The sequence below is a fragment of the Aythya ferina genome (assembly GCF_964211825.1).
Source record: "Aythya ferina genome assembly, chromosome: 9".
NCBI classification, from domain to species: domain Eukaryota; kingdom Metazoa; phylum Chordata; class Aves; order Anseriformes; family Anatidae; genus Aythya; species Aythya ferina.
Window position 1 is genome coordinate 20,544,592 of NC_140305.1, and position 5,247 is coordinate 20,549,838.

At 39.9% G+C, this 5,247-nt stretch overlaps 1 long non-coding RNA gene across 1 annotated transcript; it reads left to right on the plus strand.

Moving 5' to 3' along the window:
• The first annotated feature begins 833 nt into the window (after positions 1-833).
• On the plus strand, positions 834-3,221 carry LOC311441073. The gene is made up of 2 exons (XR_014695780.1): positions 834-2,194; positions 2,615-3,221. It is a non-coding gene; the product is annotated as an uncharacterized lncRNA (long non-coding RNA).
• Positions 3,222-5,247: the final 2,026 nt, after the last annotated feature.

Here is a 5,247-nt window from a genome sequence, read left to right on the forward strand (position 1 = left end):
GGGCCGCGGCCGGGCCCGCCCTGAGGCGCAGGTGGCGCCGCGCCCCGCCCTGCTGCCGCCGCGGGGAAATGGCGGCCGCGCTGCGGGGCCGCAGGGAAATGCGGCGTTTTGTTGTTGCCAGCCGCGTTGTTATTATTATTGTATACACATATTTTAAGGCTTGCCGCCCCCGCAGTGCACCGGGAGGCTATAAGGGGGTGGGCTCCGGCGTCCCCCGCGGTCTGCTGCAGGAAAGATAAATAAAAATAAAAATAAAAATAAAAATAAAATAAATAAAAGCCAGCCGGTGCTGCCCCGGGACCCGCACGCCGCAGTCAGGCCCGAGTTTGGCCGCGAGCTCTGTGCCTCACGGCAGCTTAGTCATGCCGGGCTCGGGGACGGGCCCACAGCCCTGCCAAGCGCCTGTGGTTCCTACAGCAGTTGTGAATATCGATAACAGCTCTAAAAGGGCCTTTCTGCTGGTCATTCCTGTTGGAAGTCAGCCTCAGATAAACACAAGCACACAATAGATAGCATTTTGCCTATGAAAAGCATTAATTTTTAGGTAGGCTGCATTAATCTCCCCCTGTAGCTTTTTGCCAGCTTCTACCCTGTCTGTCAGGGGGGAGGATTTCAGGTAACACATGCCTAGAAATACTGGGCGAGTCAGCTGCTGGTTAAAGAGAATCCAACGTGCCCCACTGAGGGGGAGAGATCAAAAGTTTGGCAGCATCTGCTCGGCTTGCAGCAAGGTCCTGGCTGACCCACCAGGTGCCAGACTGCTGTAGCATCCCTCAGGCCGCTCGTACCCTGTGGTTGTGGCACTGGGAGTCCCTTGGGGGCATGGGGATGAGCTGAGAGGGTTGGGCTGGAGGTGGTAGGTGCAGTTCAAGTCGTAGGCTCAACCTACGTAGGGCTTTGGGTTGCTGTAATGAAGCATGAAGGGAAATGATACACAAATGAGTGCGGAAATAACCAACAAACAAAAAGGTTCTGCTAGTTCCTGACAACACCATGCTTCTTCCACTCTAACTCATATCTTTGTTTGTGTATGAGGTACTGCTATGAAAACAAAAACTATTATCTTGGATATGAGGTTATGCTAAGAAAAAAACCCACAACTATATTATCTACTCCTCTCCCATTCCATATGCCTGATTATTCTCATTATTACATCGTATTTCTTCCAAGGAATGTTGAGGAGTACTTTTTATTATAAATATTTGTAACATCTTTAAAAGTTGCCCGCAATTTATTTTGTTAATGGTGCCTAGACCATGCATAGGTAAGAGAGCCCTTCGTGCAAAATGCTAAGCGCCGTCTTTCCTATGGGTAGAGGGCACTCAGGACTTTCCAGGATAAGCTATGAGAGCTGATAATATGAAGCAAACAGTTGTCCTGCAAAAATTCTATGGCAAAAGTTTTAATTGCCCCAAGATCAGATAGCCTGAGATTGGTTTACTCAGTTTCCAAGGGACAGTCTTTTACAGCTGTTACAAAAGTTTTGTTTTGTTTTGTTTTAAGCAAAACACAACAAAACAAACAAAAAATACCCAAGAACTTCCTGAGGTGCTTGGGTGTCCATATTTGCAAAGCGGGGTACAGTTCTGGTCAGTAATGATAACAAGAACTGGCTTGAGCCAAATGCAATCTGCATCTGAATTTGCCTGATAAAATTTGTTTTTCTGAAAGCGTGCGCATGGCAGCAGTTAAAGTGACAGGGTTATTTACAGGTTAATACTGAAGCAGATTGCTACACTTAAGTGAAAATTGGGGTAGAAGAGATATGAGGTTGTGGGCCATAATAGTTTGGAGCACATCAGCCATGATGTAGAGGACGAAGCTGCTTTGAGTTCAGTTTTCATTTAATAAGATGCAACTACTAAATTAAATTATTTTATTTACTGAGATATTGTAAGGGAGGACCATTAGCTATTTACAACTATTTTTTTTTTCAGAAGACTACAGAAGGTGATTTTTTTGTTTGTTTTCCTTTTTCAACATTCACAATGAAACTGCCACCTATCTTTTATAGAAGAATTCTCATCATGGAGCAGAAAAATATTTTTTTTGTCACCTCCCATTGAAACATCTTGTCCATGACGTTATGAAGAACTCTGTTTGAACCAACCTCTGCTGAAACTATTCTGCAATGTAAGAGCAAGCTTCATCATGCCGAAAGGACAGCAAACGAGTAGCAGGATTCCCTGCCTTGGTGGGTATGGCTGGAAAAAGGAGAAAAAGGGTTGGTTTGTTTAAGTGAGCAAAAGAAAGGGTGAAGGATTAGAGGCTGAGGGATGATTGTTGTCTTCAAATACATCAAAGCACACAGGGAGGGTAACCACCAAAGAGAGACTAAGGCAATACAAGACTACCAAAAAGATTCCCAAGCAAGTATAGATTGACCATTAATAAATTTGGAAATTAGAGGTAAACATGGGAGATTGAGAAAGGTTCTGGAACAGTCTTTCAAAGTAAAATGATGAAATTTAAGAAAGCAGCCTAGTTTTAGGATGGAAAAAGCATTTGTGATGGTGATGTATCATGAGCAATGTAAACTGTAGTTTCACAATAGAAGATTTTGGAAGTATTGATCCCAACAGACAAACAACCCCCTTTCCAATTTCTCCCAAAGGCCATTGTCTGAAGTTCAGGAAATATGATGACAAACTGAACTGGAGAGTTCAAGAAAAACAAACAAACAAACAAACAAACAAACAACAACAACAACAAAAAACACAGAAAATACCACCACTGACAACAACAACAAAATACCCAAGGATTAAAAGCACAACTCACACTGAAACAGTATTGTAGTAGAGTTTTAATTACTTCGAAAGAATTTTTTTTTTTTTTTTGGCCACAAGCTGCAAGTACCCAGGTAGGAGGGCTAAGAAATAAAGGTTTCTTTAGATTCTTGTCACTAGCAATTTTAAAATCTAGATTAGCTATGCTCTAGTTCATACAAAAATGAATTCATGGAAATCCTGTCATCTGTGAAACGAAAGGTCAGAATAGAATTGTCATTCTGGGACCTTCTGACATGAGAATGTTACATGTTCATCTTACCCAAAAGCAGAAAAATTGTAGCCATGCTCAGTGACCCTGGCAAGATTGAGACAACTACGAAATCAACAACATAACATCTCAGAACAGTGATCTTTAAACTAAGATTATATTTACTTGCGAAGAGATATGCAAATTGATAGCCCTATTAAACTACAAGTTGGCTGATGGTTAAATTTTGTGATTGTTTTTTGTAGACTCAACTAATCACTTATTTCTGTGCCAATTAACTATAGTGTCTTTGCTGTTAGGAAAACAAGGGGTATTGCCGTGTTTTTCTGCACGTATTCCTTACCGCCAATAAAATAAACCTCCCTAAAGCATGCCTTTTTAGCAGATTTTGTGAAAAAATAGTAAGGCAAAAATGAAGGTCAAATTAATTCAGACTTGTACCTTTATTTACAAACCCAGAGGGTAGAACCTGGGTTGTACATTCCATTCAGTGAGGGAAAATGCTGACATTTAACTTCTGCCATAAAAAAAAAAAAAAAAAAAAAAAAAAAAAAAAAGGATAAAAAAATCATCTAGCTTCAAGTTTAAGTGGATAAAAAGCTCTCTGGTTTAGTTACTCTTTCTGAAATTTTGGCAGAAGGTTGATACCTATGAGAGACGTAGAGAGACTTCCAGAGACTTCCAGCCTCAGCAGAAGCTTAGGCAGCTGGCAGCACTTAGATCCTCTGTAAACTACCTCAGTGGAGACAAGCAACACAAATGAGTATTTGAAGGATATTATAAGATAAGATCATATTGGCTTTTTACATTTTACCAAATGACAAAACTACATTACAACTCAGAAAAAGTCTTGGAGAAGTTATTCTGAAAAATGGTATGCTTCCAAGTGTGAGGGGTTTATGATTTCTTTGTTCCACGTAATGTTTTTGGGTATCATGAGTAAATTTGAGAGACATGTAAATTCAGCTCCACTAGACCCATGCAATTACATCAGAGGATCTAATATTTCACAGCACAAAACTTGTGCACATTGTCTCAACACAGATCATCGTATTGGGCTGCGGCTGTATAAGGGGCCAGTGTTTGCTATAAAAATTGAAAGAAAACAGAAAAAAAACTTGTGTTTTGTTTGCTTTTGTCCTTCTCTGTGATTTTTGCACTATTTGAATTATTGAGCTGAAGAGGAATCTACCAATTTTTAGCAGCCTTTTACAAATGCATTCCTGACCTTTGCAAATGAATGAATATTTGTCTGGAGGTTAGCTGGACTGCATGTGCCATGCCCAGATACATCTGCAAGTACTGTAAGCAGACACCGCTTCTGAAAATAGGATCCACAAAAGGTGTTGCTAAGTGAGCGTATGTAAAAACATTTTTGTGTAGTGCAGTTTCAAAAGCTCTGTCTGGTACGGAAAACAGAGAAAGGAGAAATAAGTGTTCCTGTTGTCGTAAATAAGCATTCACACTTACCTTAAAAGGGAGAGTTTTTGGAGCTAGTTTATTTTGTGTGTTTTGCAACTGATAGCACTCACATTTATCTTTCTGTGTCTAGACACAGTGAAATTAAAATGTCCCACAGATATAGCATTTAAAACCCTCCATGTTTGGTAGGATGAAACATGTTAATAATTCACAGAATGCAGTGGGTATTTACTGTTACATTCTGCTTTGTCACTGCAGTCAAAAAAAGAAAAGTCACTAAACTAATTAAATTATATAAGGAAGACATCAAGAAACAATGCTAGAAGGGAATCATTTTTGACTGCGGTCTGTATTTATGATGAAGTAATGATGAGTAAATATGACTCAGGTTTCATTTGTTCAGAATCCACAAGATAATATGCATGCTCAGCAAAAGAAATATATAAATCCAGGCAACAGAGTACTATGTGAAAAGTAATTTTACACTGAATTACAACATATCAACCTTGTTTTTTTTCATACTGGATGAGCGTCTGTCAGCCATTGCTTGGCTGATTTTCATATTTTTGTTCAGTAGCAGCACAGGAAAGCAAGCAGAATAGAACTAAAAGTTTGATGTCATTTTAAAAGCAAAGAGAAGCACTAGACAATGCTGTAAGCACAGTGTTCATCCTGGCACAGTGCAAAGAAAATGCAAAATCACTTCACTGAAATTTTAATGAACTCAGATGAGAACATGGCTGTTTAATGGACTTTATGCAGTGGTCTGAAGCTCATCCATTCACAGAGCAACTTTTCATGGGGTTGGCTTGGTTTGGTAACTTTCAT